Raw genomic sequence first — 26,708 nt, forward strand, 5'->3', positions numbered from 1 at the left:
TAATACTGAAGGGACTAAAAACATTTTCACTGCGTATATCTTGTTATCCATATCCAAAAACTAGAGCTTTCAGTTTCTTAATTTTTGTATTGCCTTTCTAGTCTCTTCCCACATAGCCTTAGCTGCTATAACAGAATCTTTTTAATCCATATTCCTAAATGTTTCATTTTATTGTTTACCCATAAATATGGGTATTGCTGAACCTACTGATGTGTGGGCACATAATTCAAAACTACAGCCTTTTGTTTTTATCTTCATTTTATATCCCCAAAAGACTGAAAACTGTCTCAAATGGTCCTTAACATTAAGATGTCATTTTTGTTTTTATCAGATGCAAAGCAACATTGTCTGCAAATAAAGCCAACTTTTCCTGATTACCATACCAATTATATCCTTGAATTTCTGAGTCCCTTATTTTCTTTGCCAATGGCTGCAAATATAAAGCACATAAAGAGGAAAGAGGACACCCCGCCTGGTTCCTCTGTTCAGATACAACTTATCAGATAGGAACCATCCTACTTTACTTTTTGCTTCCAAACCCTCATACAGCCTCCTAATTATCCTTATTAGTGTCAGGAAATGCAAATGCTTCCATTGCTCTACTCCAAATCCCAACCTACTCTGTCAAATACTTTTTCTGCATCAATACCCATCAACCGCTGTATTTTCTTACATTCTACTTCCCTCTGGATCATCATTATTCTACTAATATTGTCAAATGTTTGGCTCCCCTCCACAAAACCACAATCTGGCAATGCCTTTACCATTCTTTTAGCTATTATGGGCAAACACTGCATAATCAAGGTTTCAAATTAAAAATGGCACTATATGAAGCTGGGTCTGATGGGTCTTTACCATCTATATGTATTATAGCCACCACATCTTGATTCTAGGATGTTGGTACTTCCTCTCCCTTTAAAATACTGTTAAACCTTCCAGATCTTTATCACTTTCTTCCCTCTTAGCTTCCTGCTTCCACAGGAATACCATCAAGTCCTAGAGACTTTTATGCAGACTGATTGTATGTTACTGTGTTTATCTCATCTCCTCCTACCTTAACTGTTAGTTGTGGACCCTCATCTACCTCTCACCTTGGCATAATTAAGTCTTCCATAAATATTTCCATTTTTGCTCTTTACTGATTTCCACATTTTTCTGCTTTATACAAATGTTAATAACATTTCTGAAATAACTATCTCTAATACCTCTACAGGATATTTTGCTATTTTTCTTGTTATAGGTTAACTTTGGCAGCATTCCTTTCTACTTTTTATTGTCTAAGCTATTGTGCTAATTTGTTTATGCTCTTGAATAATTAAAAAACAGTTGCTTAACAACAATCTTTATAAACACATGCATATTATCCAGATACAGATTTATTTTCTCTTTAGCACTCTACAGTTGCACCTCTATTTGTTCCACATTCCCCTTATTCTGCAATTATTTAACCTTTGTCAGCCCTCTAAATAATTTGTTACTTCTTAATCATATTTCTTTTATTTGGACCTTATTGTTAAACTCCGCTTTCATTTTATCCCACTCACTAGCTACACCTCTGTAGAAATTCCTGTCTTCCCTAAAATCTCTCCACTACCCAATTTCTTAAATTCCTCTCTTAACAGTTTTGTGGGGAAGCACCCGTGTCTCATTTTTACTTCACTAACCTTCATTTTTATCTTGGTTGCTATTGAAGCATGATCTGAAATAGTTATTGGATACATGTCAAAACTTTCAATTAAATGTACATGCTTCTATGAAATATGTCTGCCTAGTGTAGCCTAGTTATTATACCTTGGGGAATATGTACATTTTCTCAGAATTCCTACTATTGTATTCAATCGTCCATACCCAATACTTTTATACATTTCTTCAGAAATCTACCCTATTTTGTTACATTTTCCATTCTATGTCCTCCAGCCTCACTGTTGCAAATCAAGTTCTAGTCCTCACCTAGAAGTAATATTCCCTGCTGAAAGCTGATTTCTCCATAAAATGTCTTAAGCTCCATAACAACAGTCTGAGGTGGAATATAAAACACATGCCAGTGTAATCTTCCTCTCTTGCCAGTAGTCCCTTACTTCCACAAACCAACCAACCTTTTTCTACTCTTCTATCACTACTGGAACTGCTCTAGCAATTAGTATAAATACTCATCCCTTTTCCTTTGTCTTGGACATTCTGCTGAATATCCATCCTAAACTCTTTATCAAATTCTCATGCTCACTTCTTTCCAAATGCGTTTCATGTAGCATTGCACTCTGCATTTAGTAATATAATTTAATACTCTTAACTTCTATAAAACTGTGAGGCCATTCACATTCCAAAATAATATGGATAGTGTATCTATTATGATAAGAAGTTATTATACCAAACTATTAGACATTTTAAAAAAGCTGACATATATATTTCCAGTTTTTGTCCAAATAGACAGCTGCACCCACAGGCATCATCTAACCTAAAATTAAAGTTATGCATGCGAAAGCACATGTACAGCCTATTCTCTTACTTACATTAATTGCTGTCTGTTCTTGTCTTATATTTATTCCCCTCTCAGATGTGAAAAGCAGCTTGTATGCTTTCAGAAAACAATATATTTTAGCCTTAAAAGGACAATCCCAGAGCCAAAACTTCTGACCAAAAGAAACTTGTCCCGATACCTCCTGGTTATCACCACCCACTTACCACATCATCATTAACTGTACTCCTGGTTTCAATTTACTTTATGCAGCCCTGTTTTCATTCCCTCTGATGAACACAATTAACAATATTCAGTTCCTAAAAAAGCTTTCAGTCCCCAATCACTGGGAAACAATACATTTTAAGTAGGTTTATGGTGGAGGTGATTAGGCAACACTCTCAGTTTTTACTTTTTATGAACTCGTCAAATAGTTCATCTTAATTGTGCAACTCTTAGCTTAACTGTGAGCAGTATAGTCAAGAGAGTACAGTTTAGTGAACTTATACTAAATTTTTACATCCTATTGATGCATTTCCCTTACTCCATAGTAAAACAAACTAAGAATTAGTATGTATAACTATCAAAGGTTGACATACTGTACAGCTCCCATTGTGACAGTAAGTTTTGGACTTCATTGTTTAAAATATATCTATTGCTTGCATCACACACTTTTTTTTCTTATAACAGGTCAAGAAACCATTACACTTGACTAGTATTCAGAGATAAAAAAACATGAAAAAGGAAGACTGCTTCTACTACTGCTTGACACTTGCATCGTTCTAATGTTTTCTACAGAGCAAGTGGCAGTCATGCATAACATCATAGCACTTAGCATTCAGAAATCTGCACAAAATAAAACATGCAATGAACAAAAAAACTCTTTTTACTAATGTTTTAGCTTTGCATTGCTCATATGCTTTCCAGCAAGGTAGTAGAAAGTGAGGTCATAAAATTCCTGAAAGGTTACTTTTCTTTTAGGATAAAAAGCACAGGTAAAACTAACAAATGACTGAGAGCCGTTATGAGTACAACTGCAATTTGAGATGGAATTTGACTGAAACCATTGAAACTTCCTGTAAGCACCTCTCCTCCAACCCCCACAGCCAAAGCAGGAACATGCTCAGAAAGCCAGACTGAAAATGTAAACAAAGACCAGAACCAAAACAAAAAATCTCTAGGACTGCCCCTTTAAGAAAATGTGCACTGGCTGTATTTAAATAAAACTAAATTATGAACTGGTCTAAGTAAAACAATGGGATATTTAGGTACCAAGAAAATTGCTTTTACTCACCATCAATAATTTTAAACTATTTTTACTATGCAGCATGCCCTTGTACCTTTTAATATTATGTTTCTCTCAGACAAAATGTCCAGAGATCTCTCTAGACTTATTGCCTGGACCTGTAGATTTCCATCCAGATTGACCGGACAGAAACATAAGAACAGAATGTACAGCTGCCTCCAGCAGCAGGCTTCTCAACTCACACTGAACATTTATTTGCTGAAGGAAAACTGCTCATTACATTCACAATGTTCTTTTATTTTACAGCATATATGCTTACTCAAGAAACGTATTAGATTAAGCCAGTGGCATTGGCATTGTGTGAACAATACATGCAGACAAGGAATGAGGTTTAAAAGAAAGTAAGATTTGAATGAGCCATATATGTTTGAGAGTGACTGGACAGATCACGTGATATATAATGTTTGCAACTAAAATTATGTCAATATGGTTCCTTTTCATTTATATAAATGTATGACTGTATGTATTGAGTGATAATTTAATAAAGATGTTTTTGTTTAACAAAAAAGGTGCTCCCAATTCTTATAGTCAGCTCCTGTGATTTTTTTTGTCTATCAAGTATTTTCGTATAGAATATTGGAAAAGGTTTCACTTGCAAATCTCGCTATGGGCTCTATTATCATAAGAATGAGAAATAGAGGCACCTTCTGTTTGAATGCTCACTTTTTGGCAGATAAACTTTTGTACTTCCTCCTCAGCCTGTTCTACATCAAAAATTATTTTCATCCTCCAGGAAATAGTATTCTGAAGACAGATGGCTACAACAACTTGAATCTCATACCTACCTTTTGACATTCCCCGACTGCTGGGATACATTTATTCACGGTACACCAGGCAGAAAAGATGCAACCATTTTCCACACTCTACTGTCTCGAATGTTTTACACTTTGCCCTTCTGCCAGTTTTGTCAGGATGAACTATTTCTGCTGGTATTATTGCATCTTTATTAGTACAAGTCTTGGCTACTTTCTTGTGGCAAGGTTTGGGGCATACACATGATGTGCCTTTTTATTAACAAATCCTGTTGTGGAATGCCAGTCCAATCGCTTATCTGTGCTTTCATAAAATTAATTGTCTGTTCCTTCCAGTTTCTGTGGTACAGCAGAAAAGCTCAGGTCTTCTCTGTGTGGTCTGCCCTCTAATAATACCATTTTTTGAAACAGCTATTCTTGAGCAATCTCATACTCTGACCGTCTTTTCTTCACTTCATCCTCAGATTTTTATTCAGTTTTATCAGCTCGTATGAATACATGCTTAAAGCTGCCTCCATTTTTCCAGATTTTTGAGTTGCTAAACTCGATCAATATTGTGTATTTTAATAAGTTCTGAGCACATTTGATTTATTTTTCCTGTAAATTACTAGACACCACCTCTTGCACCAAGCTGGAGCTTTTTTGCTGAGCAGCTGCAGGATTCTTTCCGTCAGTGTTTTCTCTTCACAGTTTCTTATCAGCTTTTCTTTCAGGCTCTGTAAATTTATTCTTTGCTCGTATCCAGCAAGTGTACTTACTATTTAGTAACTGAATTTTACTAAAACTGGCAGCATTAACAGCCCTCGTTTCACAATTTTGTTTTTCACACTGGGAGAGCTGACACTAAACAGCTGATCAGAGTGCAGCCAGCTTGGAAGTCAGCATTCTCAGGTCAATAATCCTGATAATACCACACTCCTGTTTCTTCCACTTTTCTTTTCTAGGAGCTCACAATTTTGATAAAATCCTTTTCTTAAGTCCATACATGTGAAAGCTAACCAACGGGGTTTGGGAAACTTAATTCTAAACCAATTGTTGGTTCTCTCAACTTCTATTTCTTCTCTCAGAAGAACCAGTCAATTTCACCAGCATAGCTTTCATAAACTCCTTACAATTCACCCTCTTTACCTTTTTCAGAAATACCTGCAAAACATAGGGTTTTACTCCTGCTTTTATTTTCTATATCCACAGTTTTAGCCTTAAGTTCCAGCATTGCTTCCAAAGTGGTTATTATGTTTCAGACTTCCTTCATGTCCCCTTCAATGTCCCCTTCAAATCCACAACCTGATCAGGAGGAGAACTTAAGACTGCTTTCACTTCTTGCACTCTTACCTGCCTTTTTAATACAGTCCAATAAATTATCTATCTTACGCAGCTCTGACATTATACTGATGCCCAAATCTCTTTTCTTCCCATGCTGCCACTGAACCAGGACATTGTCAGTGTCAAAACAGTCCTCCTTAGCCAGATATTCAGCATGACCTTGTGTCAGCTCAAAAATACCAGCAACACATTTTTGTTTTTTGGCTTTTTCACCATATAAACAAGATTTATAAAGTACAACACTAAGAAAAAATGAAGCACTTTTGTTCATTGTAACTGAACTTCATCAGAACTATTTACAATAATATATTACTTCCTTTTAAAACTTCTGTCGACCAATAAAATTAAATGTGACACTGAAATCCACCAATCAAAAAAAAGAAGTTATGTTCTTACCATAACGCTCCATGGGAATTGTTCATCTCGCCTTTGTTCTTACACACGGGTTCGGAGCCGATCCTCGGCTCTGAGTTGGCCACATCACCAGCTCTGCATCTTCGAGAAAGCTCGAGGCACATTGCTATCCCATGATCCTCCGGTGCTAACCCTCAGATCTAGTTTGCTAACACTCGAACTCCACTAGTTACTGCGCCCTAGCGCACAGAAATGCAACCACACTGTCTAATACTCTATAATAAAGTAGAGGAGAAAAGATGCCATGCCTGAAGTACAGTAGGAAGCTCAAGAACACCCACATCTAGAGAAGACTGAACTCAGCTCAAGACGTGCCCGTTCTCCTAGACCGCAGGACGGGGGATGGAGGGGGGGAATGTAAGAACAAAGGCGAGATGAACAATTCACATGGAACGTTATGGTAAGAACATAACTTCTTTATGTGAAATTGTTCGATCTCGCCATTTGTTCTTACACACGGGTAGCGTCCCTAGCTCCTTTATCCTGGGTGGCTCAAGGGAGAACATTCCTGAGAACAGTGGAACCAAACGTCGCCCTGTCTCTGGAGTTTTTATCTAATTTGTAGTGGGTAATAAAGGTATGTGGTTTCGCCCAGGTTGCCGCCGCACAAATGGTATCTAATGGTAAGCGAGCGGCATGGTCCAAGAAAGTAGCAACTGCCCTCGTAGAATGAGCTCTAAGATTAAAGGGGAGCTGTTGTTTTGATTCTGCATATACAAAATTTATACAGTCCGATAGCCATTTGGATAAAGTAACTTTTGCTATCGCTTCTCCCTTTTTTTGTTCAGCATAAGATACAAGTAGTTGGTCTGATTTTCTGTATTCCTTAGTCCTGTCCAAGTAAAATCTCAGCTGCCTGTGGACGTCCAATTTGTGCAGCATGTATTCCAGCTTATTAGAGTGATTTTTGAAGAAGGTGGGTAGCTCAATAGATTGATTAATATTTTGAACTGAACAAATCTTTGGAAGGAAGGATGGATTGGTGCGCAATGTTACTCTGTCTGGGTGAAAAATCATGTATGGGGGCCGGACAGACAAAGCCTGCAACTCTGAAACTCTCAGAAAGAGTGTCTTCCATGATAAAAATTTGAGAAGAGTTGTGGCGGCTGGTTCAAATGGGGGCAACATGAGCCGTGATAACATCAGGTTAAGATTCCATGGGGTGATTGGATCATGAAAAGGGGGACGTAGGTGAAAGGTACCTTTCATAAAGGCTTTGCAAAGTCTGTGGGACATGAGAGAATTATCTCCTAGACCAACATGAAAATTGGATATAGCCGCTAGTTGTATCCTTATCGTGGAAGTGGAAGCTCCTTCCTGAAAAAGTGTGGAAAGAAACTCTAGTATCTTGTGTACTGGAGCCCCTGATGGATCTATACCCTGTTGCGAGGCCCAGTACGCGAAACATTTCCATTTGCTATTGTATAGCTTCCTCGTGGATGGCTTATGGGAAGATACAATGATCTGTTGAACTGCAGGGGACAGTAAGTTTGACCTGGCTAAGATGGGAAGCAGAGCAGCCAAGCTGTCAGTTTGAGGGACTTGAGAGATGTGTGGGGAACTCCCGACTAGTGCGTCAATAGGTCTGGCACTGGGTCCAGAATCCACGGTTTGTCCACCTGATGAGTTTGAAGAAAGGGAAACCAGATTTGTCGAGGCCAGAATGGGGCTATCAGAATTATGGTCCTTTCCAGACGTTTGGCTTTCTGCAAGAACTTGGGGATTAACGGGACAGGGGGAAAAGCATAAAGGAGACCCGGGGGCCAATCATGTACCAGTGCGTCCCTGAGGGCGCCCCCCCGGAGGGGGTAGTAGGGCAAAGTAGCTTCTGCATTTGGCATTCAATGGGGATGCAAATAGGTCACAGCAAGGCTGGCCCCATAAGCGGAAAATCATTTCCGCTACTTGGTTTGAGGGACCACTCGTGGGGCAACAGGATGGTTCTGCTCAATCTGTCCGCAATCACGTTGGATGTCCCTGGGATGTGCGTTGCTATCAGAAAGCGTCCGGTGGACACAGTACATTGCCAAATCCTGAGGGCCTCTCTGCACAATGGATAAGACCTGGTTCCCCCTTGTTTGTTTATGTACCAGACTACTGACATGTTGTCTGTCTGAACTGTCACTGTTCCCAGAGGCAAGGACTTGTGAAAGTGCTGCAATGCTAGAAACACTGCCCTCAGCTCTTGGACATTGATGTGTAGATTGTATTGCAAGTTGGACCATTGACCTTAGACTGTTCTTCCCTGAAAAAGCCCCCCCCCCCTATCAGGGAAGCGTCCGTGGTCACAGTCGCTGTAGGACTGGGTAATACGAACGGTCGGCCTGTTAGATCCTGACTGTGCATCCACCAAAGGAGATTCCGTTTGCAGGAGTTTGTGATTAGGATCTGGTAAGACAGTGAAAGCTGTCGGTACGACCACTGAGCGAACAGCATCCACTGAAGAATCCTCATATGCATTCTGCCTAGGGGGACTACAATAAGAGCAGCTGCCATCATTCCTAGGACTCATAAGATTTGTTGTGCAGGGACTTTCCTGCTCTGAAGAAGGATAGTAATCTGACTTCTGAGGGCTGATACTCTTGATGGGGGGAGATTGATTCGAGCCAGGGAAGTGTCTGAATCTGCCCCTATAAATGAGATGTGCTGTGAGGGCGATAGTGCAGACTTTCCAAAATTGATTGTTATGCCTAGAGAGGAGCAAAGGTTGATGGTGTAATCCCTGGCTTGCACAAGACGATACTCGGTGGTGGCGGAGAGGAGCCAGTCATCTAGGTAAGGAAACACCCGGAATGCCATCTGTCTCAAGTGAGACGCTACTACTGGCCATGCATTTGGTGAACACCCTGGGGGCTGTGGTGAGGCCAAAGGGCAGAGCACGAAACTGGAAGTGACTGGCTCCCAGCTGGAAGCGCAGATGATCTCTAGATGCTCTGGCCATCTTGATATGGTAGTAAGCATCCTTGAGATCTATAGAGCACATCCAGTCACCATCCTGTAGGAAAGGAAGTATCGACTGAAGTGTGACCATCCGGAACTTTGCCTTCTCCACGAAGGTGTTGAGTTTGCGGAGATCCAAAATTGGTCTCCAGTCCACTGTTTTCTTTGGAACTAAAAAGAACCTTGAGTAAGTTCTGGATCCTATTTGGTCCACTGGGACTGGTTGGATGACTCTGTTTTCGAGCAGCCTTTTTATCTCTACGACTGCCTGGTCTCGCAGACTGGGTGGAACATCTGGGAGCTTTTTGGGGGCAGGTGGAGTTTTTATACAAGGAATATTGTAGCCTCTGGTAACTATGCTTTTTACCCAGGAATCTGATGTGAGATTTAGCCAGGCCTCTGGGTATAAAGCTAAGCAACCCCCGACTGCCTCCAAAGTAGGACAGCCGGGCCTGCACTCAGGAGTGCTGGAAGGGCTTCCCAGAGAAAGTCCCTCTGTCGCCCTAATTTTGCGGACCCCCTCTGCCGCCTGGGCGGCGTCTTCCATTTCTTGCCCCTCCTCTGCCTCTGGAGGGGGGCATCACTCTGAGTGGGCTGAAAGAATCCCAGAGTCTTTCGGAACCACATTTTTCCGCCTCTATGCCCTTTGGGGTATGGTCTAGATGGGGTGGAAAAACAGACCCCTACGGCAGACAGGGTCTTCCCTTCTTGCTCGCACCTAGTGAGGGTCTCCTTTACTTTGGGGCCAAACAAGAAAGCACCATCGAAGGGGGCGTTTGTAAAGGAAGACTTGAAGGATTCCGCAAAGGAGCATAGGCGCAACCAGGATTGCCTCCTCAGAGCAATCGCTGAAGCTGCCGCTCTACTCGATCCTTCAGCTGCATATGAAATAAGCCTCATGGACGAGTTCACTATGGAGTTGAGGGTGTTAAGCTGTGCTGTCACTTTTTCAGACACAGCAGCATCTGTGCTACCCTGGAGAATATCTCCCAGTTCCTTAAGGAGATCTCTCTGTAGACGCATGAAATGCGTAAGGTAGTTGAGGGATCTCATGGAGAAGGTCGCAGAACTAAAGACGCGCTTCCCATACCTGTCCATCGTCCTAGAATCCTTATTAGGAGGATGGAAAGAGGAAGATGATTCGGACATTTCCTTTTTAGTGGCTGCCGCCACCACCATAGTATCCATGGGAACTCCTTTCGTAAGGTAACTCTTGTCTTGAGGGGCCGTGATATATCTGTTAGGTCTACGGGGGACCGGTTCCACTGAATCAGGTGATTCCCAAGCTCTACAGGCTATGAGATCCATTAGCTCGTCAAACGGTGGGGTCACCCAGGAGGTAGAAGGTTGAGCCCCAAATGCCTTCAGCAGTACCGATTCGTCTGCAGAAGGGGTAAGGGATTGCCAATCTCCCCTCTGTTTCAAGATTTCTAAAATGTCAGCAAAAGAGACTTCTTCAGAGGGGGACTGTGGGGACCCTTCTGCTTCATCCAAATCAGTATCCGATGTTAGAGATTCCTGTGGGGAATCAATGTGCCTCCTCTTGCACAATCTTTTCCTCAATACATCCTCAGAGGGGGCTTCTGGGGATGCCTCCGAGGAAGTAGGGGCACCCTCTGGGGCTTGCTGAGGCATTGGGTCTCGATGCTTAGCAGGGACTGAAGGTACAGAAGCAGAACACGGACCCTTTGGGGAAGGAGAAGATGTCAATGATGTATGTGTCTGTTCAGACCAAACCTTCCTCATGATGTCGAAGGCACCGGTGCCCCGGTCTGAGGATGCCACCGGTTCCGAAGAAGCCGATAGAATCCCCAGAACCAGAACCACGGGCTCTGACCCTGAGGACGGAACTGAACTGATCTGAGCTGAGGCCCCGAGAGGAAGAGTCAGAACCGAAAGTTCGGTTCGACTGTCCCCCACGGAACCTAGGAAAGACCGTCGGCTCCAAGACCCCCCGGCTGGTTCCGAGGGTGTCGAGGTTAAAGGTGTCGATAGCACTGCTGGAGGCTTCAGCACCGAGGGCTCTACACTCATCGGCTCTTCGATTCCTGGCTCCGATGACTCGACAGGTCTCGGAGGAGGATTGGTCGAAGGGGTGGGAAGGGTCTCAAGTTTCGATACCAACTGGGATGAAACTTCGATGAGTTTGGACAGAGCTGAGTTCTCCATTAGCTTCTGTACCACTCGGTCGACGTCGGAATTGGAAAGCGGCCTCGAAGAACAGGTCGAAGGGCCCGAAGCCATCACCGAGTGAAGGATTGAAGGCGGTGGTAACTCCGACACCGGCTCCAAAATGGTAGTCTCGATCAGAGACAAGGACTCGACGCCCAACCCAGAGGTCTTTGGAGCCGGTGCCCGAATCTGAAAAGAGGTGCTCGGAGCCGAGGACTTAGGCTCCGACACTCTTGAAGACTTCGACCCCTTCGAAGACTTTGACACTTGTTCGGTCTTGTCCAGGGCCTCTTGAAATTCGGGTTTTAACAACCCTCTGTCAACCAACAGTCTAATGTAAAGTTTAACACTATCTTAATATGGAAATGTGTCAAAAAAGGGAAAAAGTTAAGGCAAAAACTACAATAATATAAATATTACTGTCAGTCCTGACAGAAAAAATCCAAGGCCTTAACTAAGGTAAATACTAACTGTTTTAAAGCTATTCTTATCTAAGAAAAAAAACACACTCTATAAACTAACACACTCTACACTACTATATACTACTTTTAAAACTACTTTAAACTATTTTAAAACTATAACTTCGAAAAATTTTGAAATATAATGAAAAAATACTGGCCCAAGCCTCTCAGTATGCAATCTGCTGCTGGCGGCAAACTAGATCTGAGGGTTAGCACCGGAGGATCATGGGATAGCACTGCGCCTCAAGCTTTCTCGAAGATGCGGAGCTGGTAATGTGGCCGACTTGGAGCCGAGGATCGGCTCCGAACCCGTGTGTAAGAACAAATGGCGAGACCGAACAATTTCACATTCAGTGTTAAACTAGAATGATGGCTATCTCTTCCAACAAAGCTTCACTAAATGATATCAATACCCAATTAAATATTATATTATACAAGTGTATGTAAAAAAACAACTGAATAAATAAAAACAACAAAAACTAAACAAAACCATATTAAGGACACTATGCCTGATTATGCCATAACTTTAATAAACTACAAATGGACACAAATTCATTAGTATCTGGTGGGTTATTAGCATTTAATGAAGCTGCCACCACAGTTCCTGCATCTCAACGTATTCACTCCACGGCCCCACTCTGTTTTTTTGTTTTTACCACCTCTTCTAAGACACAAAAATAAAAAGCTGTGTGTTCTGAATTTATAAATATGTTTAGCTAAGACATTATGCAATCTACTTTTTCTTAAGGAAGTGATATACTGTTGTAAATAGTTCTGATGAAGTTCAATTACACTGAACAAAAGCTCTTAATATTCTTTTAATAAACTGTGTTCCTGTTTGATATGAGGCATGACTTTGCATGTTTTTGTTCCATCTAGCTGGCGTTGATAATTTTTTCTTCATTTTTGTTCGGTTAAAAGTACAACACTAACTACCAGAACAATGATGATTTTAGAAAGACAGTTTCAGTCTTGTAGCATTGAAATCACAGTTTTTAATTACACAAGTAAAAGAAACTCTTGGTTGAGCACCCCTCACATGTTCCGTGCCCAGAAAGGATGCCCTTTGAGTGCTTTTGCTATAACAGCATTTCTGTAACCACACAATCCCTTTGATTGCTTCATAAACAGGCTAAAGCTTTGAAACCAACAATGGCTAGATTTGCAGCAACAGCTGAACTACACTGGTACACAGAAGAATGACAACAGTTTCGCTATCATCTTGGTATGCTAAACAACTACCTAGTTTTAACCAGAGTGTCTTAATGCCTATGAGGCAAGTATTGCCCTTATTTAGCCTTCCCTTAACTAATGTCTTAATAACAGTGAACCCTCAGACAGACACAGACAGAAGCATCGAAGTTGGTAAGAAGAAAAAAATGTTCAGGTAACAAGGGAAATGCCCGTTAATTACAGCAGGACAGCACACACAAGGCTCATATGAGGCAACCATGTATTACTCGTGTCCAAACCAGTTAGCACAGTTACACCAACAAGATAGGTAAGAACATATTTCCATAGAATCTCACCAAGGTTTCCCTTAAAACATAAAACTTTCTGCACAGTTTACTTGAGGTGATGTATGGTGTAATCTGGGGTTTATTCTAAACAGTGGATATCATTAAACACTACATGTCAAACCATTGAAATGTTCAGCTTCACTTAATGGTGACTTATCATAAAAATAGCATTCGTCACCAAAGTACCAAACTCAAAACAATGAGAACTTAGAAAAGAAAAATTCACGCTGACATAAAACAAACAATGAAGAGCTATTCTCACACACCTTCCAAAATAATATGACTCGATGCTACACTTTAGTTTTGTTGCTGCTATATACACAGAAAAGAGGGATATTCAAATATGGTATGCCGGAACAGGATAAAAATCGCATACCATAGACTTGCACATTCATAACAGTTTTGTGTACATATATATTATGGTGTAACTAAACAGCATCCATAGTGTGCTCCACGATTCATAAACATGTGAAACATGGACTACCAACAGAAATTTAGGTAAGTACAAGAGAAGCCATACTACTTGACAGAAGTCGCCGTGCAGCTAGTGCCTCAGTTAGGATGACATTTTGCTGAGCAACACCACCTATAAATGAACTGCTACTGCACAAAACAGAACATGCAAGAAAGGGATCGGTTGCATAGGAACACCATGATGTCAGAAGCACAATGGCACAACCACATCTGCCCCATCTTCATTAAAGTGACATAACAGATTTACTGCCAGTGGGAAGGAATACCTCACTACAACTTCCACTGACATAGCCAGCAAGACTTAAATGTTTGTAAATTCTTACAAAATGGTAAAAAATCATAAGGGACCTCCAACTAAAGTTCAATGAGGATGACAAGTTGCGAGACATTTTTCAAGCATGCCTACTGCTGACAGTTAAACCTCTACCAAATCCAAAGGATCTTCTTGTCAGAAAATGCACACGGATGAGAGCAGAACATAGTCCAGAATGGCACAAAATGCTGCAACCATCCAAGTACAGGGGTTATGTGCTTTTCCAAAAACTATGGTTTATCATATCAAATGTATGAAATGTCCAGAGCAGGTTACACAGGACAGACAAGCCACTTACTAGAACTGGATGAATGCCCATAGAGATAGTTACAAATATGACTGACAAGTCACTATCAGCACACTTCTTCTAGTCTGATCATTCTGTATCAGATATGACAGTTACAGTTCTCAAAGGACATTTCCAAACACCTTTGGAAAGAAGAACAATGGAGATTAAGTTGTTAAAGCAATTGTTTAATCAGACAATCAGTGGTATGAACCTGGATATTGGTTTTATGAAACACTACTACCCACATTTTTTGAGCAACTAACAGTGGACATAAATACAGTATACTGAAAAATAGTGATTTTTTTTTCTGGTAATGCATGATCTACAGTGAATTTACCTTTAATTCAAATGGCTGCCTGTTTGAGAATAATAACAGTAACTGTTAAGACTACTGGGGTCTATATTTTATTACTTGTACTTCATTTGTGATAACAGAATAGCTACTTTTACATAGGTTCATAGGTATACACTAGCTAACGACCACCAGAGCCTTTATAAGCCTAGCCGTGCAACCCAACCCAATTGTGTTCCTGTGCATCATGGGCATTTATTAAGAGGGGGCATATTAGGAAGTTTCTATAGGTTATGTGTGTGTGTGTGGGGGGGGATTATGTTAGACAGAGGTAGACAACAATGCCCAAACTATCAGAAACATGGGGGGGGGGGGGCAAACCTGGGGTGAATTTCCTATTTCCAATCGATTGGTCAGGGTTACTTTTAAATAGGTTTAGGGAAGGACTCTGCTTCGCAGAATGGGAAGCTTGTTCCAGAGTATAGAGATCCTCCGAGATGCATATCTGTCTCACCAACAAGTCTTATTTATGTCACAAGCATAATTTAAATCCTTGGATCCAGAGGTTCTGATGCTGCTCATTTTATAGATGTGCAAAATGTCCACGAGGGCTGAATCGGAGGATGTCTGGCATGCCAGGAACAGATCACTTCTCAGTAGTAACCTGCAGGAGACAACGTACATAGATAGGGCTTTAAGTCAATCTATATAGGACAATGTGTTTATAACCCTGTATTTTCCTGGTAAGGAATCTTTGACGGCATTTTAACTGTTGGTCAGTGACATGCTGAAGAGGGTATTATACTCAATAATGGTTTTGATGAGGGCTGAACAAAATGGCACTAGGACTTCTTCAAACCTGGATATCATGCCCTTAGTTATAAATTGGTCAACACAGAATGATTTTACTACCCTGGCCATAAAACATTCTGGTCAGAAGAGTACTAACCATAAACTTAAGTCAGTAAGTTCTTAATGTTCAAACAGTTTTAACAACATAAGAAAACTTTATCCAATTCTGCTGTTCTTCAGAACCCTACACTGACATAACACTGTTTTCTCTCTCTCTCTCCTCCTTTCTCTCATTTAGCTAAACCACAGCCTGTGTTGTGTACTAACTTTATACAATATCCATACAGTCTAACCCATTACCTTATTCTCTTGGTAGCCCCTGCCTTTTTCATCATTGTAAACTGGATATTACTGCAAACTCATATTTCCTATTAACAGAAACTGCTATCTGATGAAGATTTCCTGTTTAGACAAATTAACAACTTCCAAATTATAGCTTCTTGTTTTCCTTCCCCATACTAAACTAATCTCCCTACACATAGTTTGGTTTAAGATTTAGTGTCTCATGAAATGTCAGAGCAGTCTCTCTGTGTGACATCTTCCCTGCTTACTGAGCACTAACTCTAATGTAACATGCCAAACTGATATTTACAGCTTGCTGTGACCCTGTTTTACAGTTTTAGTCTCTCACACACGCACTCTCTCTTTCTCTCTCTCTCTGTCACAGTGCATGTCCCTTAAGGCATTGTATGAGCTGCATCTTTCCACAGTAGCATTTTTCAAGAATTTTTAGCCAATGGGAAATAAATCATGCACTTCCCTTTTTAGGCACAAGTGTTTACTTAACCACTGTATTTAACATCTGTAACTTGACTCCTGATGAAGGGCTCTTACCAGCCTGAAAGCCCGAGTGATTACAAAACCTGTGATGGTCCAATAAAAGATATTACATCATGTCTTTGTTACAGTGCCTTTATGTTTTGTATTAGTGAACCAACACAGCATTTTTTTAATTTAATTTTTTTTCTCACACCGTAAACCACTTGTAAGCAGTAAGAATGTTGCCCAAGTCTGTGATTTGGGAACATATAAGTTAACTACATCTGAAGGCTAAAACACCCAGAAAATAGATACTCTGTTGTTTTCTTGTTGGTTCAGGGCACTGGGAGGAAGTGCACTGGGTAGCAATTGAAGCAGGAAAGTTTAAAAAACAGGCAAATACTAAATAGTTGTGTGTCTTAATATCAGTATTTCATTGTAAGATCACGGTCTTTCAAAGGGTAGGGACACATTGTGTCCTCTCCACTACACTGTATTCCACTGGCAATCAGTTCTCATATGTGCAATGCCTAGGTGCAGCAATAGACTTGAGATAGACCAGACAATATGACAGAGCTGATTTGTCCAACATGGGGAATAATCCAAAGTATTTAATTGTGTATGTAGGAAGCAAACGGTGGACAGGATTAAGAGAAAATGAAGACAGAAAAGTTCGACTTTTTAAATAATTTGTTGATCCTGACTTCTCTTAAGATATCTTTAAAACATCTGGTGGCTACAAAAAGTGCTGTTTTGTTAAATGAGATGAAACTGTCACTTGTGGCTGAATCTAGAAATTGCATATATTAACCTGATAAAACCTGATAATGGAAGAAACTGATCTCACACAGGTAGCACACCATAAAATGAACTTTGCAGCTGAAGTGTCCATAAATAATTTTTGAGGTGGGGCAGGGGACTAGGAGTTTGATACGTGAAAAAGGGTGTTTGAAAGAGAGAGATTTTCTGTTTGCTTATTTACAACCTGCTGGTTATGCAGAATTATGAAAAGAATACGCCATCTCCTGAGCAACTAAGCTTGCCTGAACTAGTCTTTCAGAAATCGCAGTACAGCTTACATTTTTCTTTCCTTTGCAAGCATACCAAACATAAAAAAAGTGTAGTTGTTTAAATATACTTAGCATAACAGTAGAAGGATATGACAAGCAGCCAGAATTCAGTGTCTAAGGGCACCTTCGATGTGCCCTAGCCACTGAGGTGTTTGAGGAGAGCAATACAGATCGGTGGTTGGGATGCCAAATCTTCAGAGCTTTCTTGCCCCAGAATAAGGAAGGCTAAATTCCTGAGATTAGGAATCTGTCCCATCCATACACAACCCCTTTTCCCATTTTTGCATATGGGACTGGAGTGTCACTTCAATAGTGACAATCATCTACAGCCAGGGTTCACACTACCGAGTGGTTGCCCTGCCTCAGTTGTTCTTCCAAACCACTCACGCATGCACACACACACACCTATGGCCATTTAGAGTGTCCAAGCCACCTACTGCATAGCTTTGGAATGTGGGAGGAAACCCACGCAAACACAGGGAACACATACAGACGTCTTCACAGAAGGTACCCCAGCCAAGAATTGAACCAGAGAACCTCTTGCTGTGAGGTGACAACACTATCAGCTGTACCACTGTGCCACCCTGACATTAGGAATATGCTAAGAAAAGATAATAAAATATACAGGGATGGAGGGAGGGTTCCCTACTACAATAGTCATCTATTCGAACATCTACTGTTATGGCAAGTTGTTTAAGTAGACTTACATTAACAGTAGATGTTTGAGTGATCACTGCTGTACTAGCCTATGCTATACGGGTTATATTCTGCATGGGATACAACAGCCATCCAGCTTCCAGGCCCTCAAAAGCACCTTTCATGTTCCAAAACCATTAGTCAGTATGAAGAGAGCTGACTAAAAGACAAGTTTGGGTGTTAAGCTCTCCACAGCTTTCATGCCAACAGAGAGAGAGAGAGAGAGGCTGAGCCCCGAGACGAGATTGCCAAAAAAAAACGTACACAGCTTGGCATAAAAAAAAACACATTAAAACAATATGGGCGGGGGGGCTACGGCAGCACTGATCATTTGAACATCTACTGTTATGACAACTTTACTATGTTCTTCATACTGATCACTGCTGCAGTAGCCTCAGCTAAATAGATAGATTACCAGAGCTTAGAACAACTGGGAGGTAGAAGAAAAAGGGTCTAGGAGACCCCTGAAGAATAGTCCTAGCAAAGCCTGACCTAGGCCTGTAGAAGGAATCCAGAATTTAGTACTTTGTAAAAGTATTTTTATTTTTTTATTTATTTATTTTACATTTGTTAACCGGGCTAGTCTGGCTGGATACATGTCCATTTTCAGCAGAGAGGAGAGAAAAGAAAACTCCACACTAATAATACACTATAATATAATAACAGTCAAATATAAATATCTATCTATAAAAAAAAACTAAAAAAAATATATACATATCGTAAAAATGGAAATACAAAATAATATTTTTGTGTACAAAAATCAATACTGACAACAAAAAAAAAGTGAGGGGGGGGGAGAGAGCTGCAAAAGTAAAAAGAAAAAAAAAAAAAAAAAAACAATATCCGTAGTAGCTGATCATGACAATAGGTAGAAAGCATAAAAGGCATAAAAAGAGGTTTAATAATAGGTTTTAATATAGTGTTAGTAGTGTAAAAAATATAGAGGTTAGAGATAGGTAAAAGGCGAGATGTAAAAAAAAGAAAAAATATAAAAAAAGCATTGTTAGTAGGTATAGTAATTCTGGAGTTAGGCTAAGGAACAGGCAGTAGGTAAAGGAGGGAGAGGGGAAAACAAGATGAGTGAGAAATAAAAGGTAGTTAGGATAGTAGGAGGTCAGGTAAAAGAGCAGAAGAGACAGAAAAAAAAGAGTGAGTCAGAGGAGACAGAACACAGATAAGAGTGAAAGAAGAGAAGGGTGAATAAATAAGGAGTATATAAAGAACCAAGTAGCCAATTCAAGAATACTTGTTGAGTCCAACCCTTTAAAGAAAGCCATAGATAAAGCCAAGGCCTGGTGGGATGTGTCTTGATCCTGCCCGGAATAGCGTTGTTGTAGTGAGTATAACAAAGGGTAATAGCCCAAGCATTTAGAAATGTTCTGCTTTGACATAGGTTGTCTAGTCTTCTTACCTTCACAAGAAATGAAGAACTGGTCAGAAGATCAGAAAGACTTTGTTCTGTCAAGATAGTACCTCAGTTATCTGTGGACATCCATCATATGAACTACCCTTTCTCCTTCAGTTTTCGGTTCAGGGGAAAAACACAGGGAGATGGATAGTTTGACTTAAAGTGAACCCAAATACTACTTCAGGCATAAAAGTATTAGTCCTCAAGGAAACCCTGTCTCTGTGGAAAATGAAATGAATATGATCCACTATAAGAGCTTGCAACTCAGATACTCATCTTGCAGAGTTCAGAGAAACTGGAAAAAGTGTTTTCCAAGTTAAAAACCTTAAGTCAGCCAGAAGAAATGGTTCAAATGGAGCAAGTCTTAACTTCTCCAACACAAAGTTAAGATCTCCAGGAGGAGCCACCAGTTTTCTTGGAGGTCTCTTATGCAATATCTCTTTTAATAAAGTTTTAACATGTTCTTGTGTTAGTAGATCCAGTCTGTGAGAAGGCTTGCGGTAACTGCCCTTAGAAATTCCATAAGAAGGGAGAACCATTGTTGGTTTGGGCCAGAAAGGAGTCAAGGCAATGACCTTGGGGGATTCATTCTGAATCTACAGAAGTACCCTGGATATCAGCAGAAAGGGCGGAAATGCATAAAGGAACAGTCTTGCCCAAGGAAAAGAAAAGGCATCTATTTTTCAGGCTTTTCTGCATAGAATGTTAGAGAAGAATTTTGCAGGCTGTTTGTTCAGAGAGGAGGAAAAAAGGTCTGCTTGAGGAACTCCCCTGCAGATGGATCAAATCTTGGGAGACCCCCTGATCTAGTTTCCATTTGCTAGGGTCTGCCTTTGTCCTGCTCAGTTTGTCTGCCACACAATTTGCTCTGATGGTATATAGGAAACCTACTGAGTGAGACTGTGCTGTAAAGCTATATCCCAAAGCATGGCTAGTCTGCACATGGCATAAGATCTGTTATCTCTTGCTTGCTTAAGTAATGTGGTGTGCACTGTGGTGTTGTCACTACAACCTGAAATGGTCTTGGGGAGCAAAGGTGATTCAGAGAGTTGAATGCCTTGATAAGAGCAAACATCTCTTTTATATGTATTTGCTTGTGTCTTTCTTTTCCCAGGTACATTGGACATTTATGCCCCCCTTGCCACTGCTCCCCAAGCAAGATCCGAGAGACCTGTGGTCAATGACTGCTTTGGAGCAGGAGGGGAGAAGGAGAGACCTGGATTCAGGGATAGTTGATGTCTCCACCAAGTGATTTCTCTTTTGAGAAATCCCATTACTGGAATCTGAAAAGATTATGGGTACTGGTACCAAAGGAATACCAGGTACTATTATATGTTTCTCTAGTGGAGTCCTACAGAAGCAACTTGAGAATCAGATGCCATGAGACCCAGAATCCTGAAGTATTCCCTCACAGTGATTGATGACCGAGTGGAAAACGTCTGGGATGGATCTAGATATACATTACTTTTTTTTCCTGTGGATGAAAAGCTCTTTGTTCTGAGGTATCTAGTAGACACCCCAGGAACACAATCCTGTGTGATGGAGTCAAAAAAAATTTTAAATGTTTTTTTTGGAATCCCAAGGAATAAGAGAACTCTCACTCAAGTGACAGATTCCTGACATGATTGTCCTGAAACTGGGTAGAAAGGCAGAATCCATGGGCAGATAAGCACACATGGCCAAAAGATTAATCTTAATATAGGAGTAAGAAACTAAGTAAGACAAGTATCTGAGTGGCAGACAACAGGCCGTGAAATGGCAAACAGACATCCCCTCCTTTTTAACTGTTATGGTGGGTACACTCGCCAAGGGTCTATTCTGGACCCAGTCCTTTTAATGTACTTATAAAGGACCTCTACACTACTAGTAGACATGCTGTCATTATTCAGTATGCAGATGACTCAGCTCTAATACACTCTGCCAATAATCTGGAAAAAACAAGTATAAATAACCTAAGAATTCCTACTGTCTACTGAAAGTGGGTTCCATGACTCACAGATGCTCCTAAATCCCCAAAAATCTAAACTAGTGCAATTTATCCCAAAGCAGTTCTCTCACCAGAAAAATCTCTTCAAAGTAACTTCTTCTAACTCTACCAAAATTGAACTAGAAACCCAAACAACACTTCAAGGGATCGCAATGGACAGAAAATTGAAATCTGATTTTCTTCATCTAAGATGAGCAGAAAACACCAAAAATGTGGTGCCCTCTACGGGTTAAAGCCCTACGTTATAGATGACACTACGAAAACAATTACAACATCTTTCCTACTCCATGCACTAAGATGCTCCCATGTTTACAAATCTGCAAGCCGCTAAATCCCACCAACTTGCTCAATGCTACAATAAAACAGCAACATTTGTTGCTAATACCTCACAAAGAACACATCACTGCTAAGCTCTAACACAACTTAAGTGGACTGAACTGCAACAAATTCTTCTCTTCATTCCTTCTCTCCATTAGTCATGACACCTAGCCTCATCTATGAATCAGATAAAATGCTCCAGCATTAGAAACACAGTTCATCGCTACTGTACCAACAGAACCCTCCTCTCCGCAGAGAAATACTCTCAAAATCGAAGTAACATTGCAGGAGACTCCCTACACTCCTCCATTGTGTCCAAAATCTGGAATTGTGTCTCAGTCACCATAAAATAAACCCATAACCTCTTAACCTTTAAACAAAATCTTAAACATCTGATCAATATGTGGTCATGTTCATGTCATTCAATTGGGCTAACACCTCATCTCCTTAATACCTACTAAGCCTCATCCCCCAAATACCATAAATATCCATCCACACAAAGCAATTCTTGAGAGCATTTGTTAATCTACCCTCTTCGGGCTAACTGCCCTTTATCTATGAATCCTCTCTTGCCACCCCTTCCATATCTTTTTCTTTTACCTTCTCCATTAAACCTTCTCGCTCACACACCTCACTGCACTTACTTCACTATGCTGTTCTTTCAGTTCAATATGTCATCTATTAATTGCCATCTTACTGTACTTGACAATCTGCTCTTCCATCTAACAACTCAAAAGCCTGTCATCTACATACCAACATTCTTCTGTACCTTATTAACTACTCCTTGCATCTCTCTTACCTCCCTTTTACACCTTGTTCATGAATGAGTAATAAGCCTAAAATTAGAAACCAATGTTAATAATAGACACAGTACAGCAGTTGCATTATTTGCTGTTGACTGGTCTCTCTTGTTGTTGATTTTATGTCTTTAGCCATGTCTGTAACATGTACACTGCAAATAAGACATTTCTGTACGGCCATAGCTCTACCTAGCTTTTTTCTTTTGGTTTACTAGTTAAGACTCCAACTACACAAAATTGCTCTGACCAAGAAAACAAAAAGTTCCATACCACCGACAGAGAGATCAATTCTTTTATTATTTTATTACTAGTTAAGACTACCTATCAATTGCTGTAACACATACTTTTTGTCTTCAATTAACTAACAGAGGTTTGTAATGCTTTCACGTCTTGCAACCCTACCTCATAGTCCAGACATATGGAGAATATGGGAGATTTTTGTTACATGTAGTACATAACCAATACTTGCCAGAAATTCCTGCAGCTCCTTCAGTACTGCTGTAGGTCTCTTGACAGCCTCCATGACTAGTTTTTGTCTTGTCATCAATTTTGGAGGGACATCCAGTTCTTTGCAACGTCACTGTTGTCCCATATTTTCTCCACTTTTTGATGACTGTCTTCACTGTGTTCCATGGTATATCCAATGCTGTGGAAATTTTTTGTACCTTCTCCCGACTGATACCTTTCAACAATGAGATCCCTTTGATGCTTTGTAAGCTCTCTGCAAACCATGGCTTTTGCTGTAGCAGGCAACTGAATAAATATCAGGAAAATCCTACTAGGACAGCTGAACTTTATTTGGGGTTAATCAGAGTTTCTTTAATTGATGGCAGGTGTGTACCCAAGAAGACTGAATGCTGTAATTAAATCAAAAGGTGCTTCAATAAAGTATTAGTTTAAGGGTGTGCACACTTATGCAATCAGCTTATTGTACGTTTTTTATTTGTTATATTTTCCCCTAACAGATTTGTTTTTCAATTGATTTGCACAGGTTATAGGTCACATTGAAGGTGGGAAAAGTTCTGAAATGATTTATTGTGGTCTCATTTTTATATCTCAAAAACCTGGCATTTTAACAGGGGTGTGTACACTTTTTATATCCACTGTATTTATTTGAGAAGTTCCCCAGAGTTGGATCAGTTTCTAGAAGACCCTATGTTCAGTTTGAGTTTTGAGGGTCCTGGTACTGCTCAGCTTGCCTGTAAAAAAAATGATGGAATGATATTGCTCACATTTGTTAGATCTCTGTCTACCAAGGCTAGTCTGCAAAGGGGTTGGATCTGACACTCCCTTGCCCATGTATCACATGACTGTATTGATGTCTATGATAACTTGTAGATGTCCTGGAGATCAAAGATGATTTAGAGACTTGATAGTACTTATTACTGCCAACATTTCTTTGATATTAATGTGTTTTTGTCTGCCTTGTTTGTCCCACAGATCCAGAATTTTCACCCCCATGGAGACAACTCCCCAAGCGAAGTTAATGCCATCTGTTCCTACAGACTGAGTAGGATATAGAGGGGAGAAGGGAAGACCAGGGTCGAGAGATATCTGGTCCTTCTACCACTGTAACTTCCTTTTTACAAATCCCAGCACAGGAATCTGAAAAGATAGGGGGTGTTGGTGCTGGGATCAGACAGATTTAAGGAACCACTGCATTTTCCTCATATGAAGTCTGGCCAGAGGAATAATGAGAATCACAGATGTCATGAAACCTACAATCCTGAGATATTCTCTGGATGAAGTTACACATGGCTTGGAGAATATCTGGAATTGTTCTATGTAAGGTCTACTTTGTCCTAAAGGAGAAAAACCTTCCTGTATTGTGAGAAGTATGATGATGTGTGGTATTGCCATCTGTGGCAGGGAGAATAGGGCAGTGCATGTGTAACATATGCCAGCAAAGTTAGCTAGAGCTGTATAAATAATTTTGTGTCATTTGACTGTCACACTGACTTGTACAGCTGATTCTGTTAAAAATGTATCAACAGTGTTATTAAAATGTTTATGTTTAAACAAAGAATGCTGGAAGGGAAGAGTAGAAGCTTTTGAAATTGTTCTATAGGTTTCAGATATTGCAACAGATCTTAGCAAAGCTCCGAGTGTGTATTGTACCAGAGTCTGGTGATCAAATGTGATGTTATTCCATCACCAGCAAAGAGAGGATGGAACTCACAGCAGCTTGTTTTATTTTCTTTGGAACCTAATATAAAAATCTATGACAGTTATCACAGTGCATTTGAGTTGTTCAGATCAGTTTAGTTTGAAGATCATTACCTTCCCTTGTGGAAGTAAGTATCTCGGCATCCTATTTTGCCGTGCTCTATTGCGTCAGTTAGGGAACAGTTATTCTTTAAACAGTCAGAAAATAAACTGAAATTAGTTGAGCAGTATTTTTCTGCATCTGTTTGAATCTGTCCATTTGCATTATTTTTATTTCTCCTGTGATTGAAACTCTGGTGTTTATTGTACTCGGATATTTAATATTCTCATGTTTTCTATTTTATTATTAAACATTTTTATACCTTTCATTGTGGCTGGTCTTTCAAAGAATACTCAATGTTTTGAGAAAATTTGTGCTTATTTTAGCGACACCTTGGCCAATCAGAAAAGCCTGGCTGTTTTGGTTACACTCCACAGTTTATGTTAGTATTGATTTTACTCAATATAACTGGATACCCTTGTACAAGAATCTGAGAGTAGTTGACTGGTGGCAATGTGTTTACCTTATAATCTGGGTAGAAGTGATACAGCTATTAAATCTGTACTAGCCTTTCCCAGGAGTGTGTGTATGTGAAAAAATCAAATACCCAGATGTGGGTGTGTCAGCTACTTGGAACTGGGACACAGTGCTCCAAAGTGAGTCTTGTTTGGGATATGGAGAGAGACAATCCAGTCCAGGTCTGCAGCATGTTCCGTGTGTGCTCTTGGGGGAAACTGTGCTTCATACAGAGAGCTGCATCTGAAAATAGTGTAAATTCATTCCTGTTTTTAGTGACAGTCTCTCACCAGTTAGAGGCTGCTTGATTACTGGCCCAGGGTAAAGAGGCACCACAAGAAGGAATGAGAGAAGATTTCTGAATGTAAACTTGATATCCCAGACTGTGGAGGAGATCCCTTAACACAGGCAAGAGATTCATTCAGATTTTGAGAAAGACAACTGTCTTGTACATGCAGAGTCTAAATATGGAAAGACGTGAATACTTAGCAGTTTGCAAAGAGCTACTGCAGGTGGCAGACACACTGTAAACATCCTTAGTGCTGTACACAACACAAAGGGTAATGCAGACAACTGAAAAAAAGTTATGTACTCATAACATTCAGTCTGTGCTGTCCATTTTCATTCTTCCTCAACTGATGGGTTCAAATCCCTCTGCTCATCCTCATCAGATCCCTCATCAGATCCAAAAACTCTAGAGCTCCTCCCTTTACCCATAATATCCCACCAACCTAACATGCCTCAGATCAAGTTTGTTGCCCCTAGATATAAAGGGACAAGCTATTATACAAATTAAACAAAGGTAGAAAGGAAGCTGGAGCTCAAACAAGGAACAGAGGTTCCTGTACCACTCTTAGATCTATCCAGAAATGAAAGGAGAGGGCAGGCGGGCGGGAAGTTGAGAAAGAATGGAAATTTTCAACACATAGGGAATGTCATGGTGAGTACATATCCTTTTTGTCTGATCTTGTCCTTTTCATTCATTCCTCAACTGATGGGACAGAGTTCCCAGCTACTGCAACCTTGGGAGGCCCCCATGGAAGGATATTCCACAGTACTGCACAGCCAAAGGCCTCTCTGTTCCTGGAAATTGTAATGAGAAATAAAGGTATGAAAATTTGACTAAGTTGCAGCTGCGCAAATATCTAGAGAAGCTCTTGACCAAAAAGCTACAGACACTGCCACAGACCTCGTCGTGGAATGAGCCCTAGAAGCTTGGGCAAGGATAATTATCATAAACAAAGGAAATATGTTCAGTTAACCATTTGGCCAATGTAACTTTAAACACTGGCTTACCCAATCTGTTAGGAGAAAATGAAACAGCCTTCTTGAAGTCTTTGGTTCTGTGAAGATAAAAGCAAAGTTGCCCATGCACATGCAAAAGG

General features: G+C 40.4%; 1 protein-coding gene across 1 annotated transcript in view; it reads right to left on the reverse strand.

Annotated features, from left to right (window-relative positions):
* The window catches only part of ZNF76 (zinc finger protein 76), an 870,184-nt gene that overhangs the window by 440,150 nt on the left and 403,326 nt on the right, over positions 1-26,708 (reverse strand). The gene's annotated exons all lie outside the window — the stretch shown is intronic.

Source organism: Protopterus annectens, chromosome 7.part0 (genome assembly GCF_019279795.1).
Source record: "Protopterus annectens isolate FY-2018-M chromosome 7.part0, PAN1.0, whole genome shotgun sequence".
Lineage (NCBI taxonomy): Eukaryota > Metazoa > Chordata > Ceratodontiformes > Protopteridae > Protopterus > Protopterus annectens.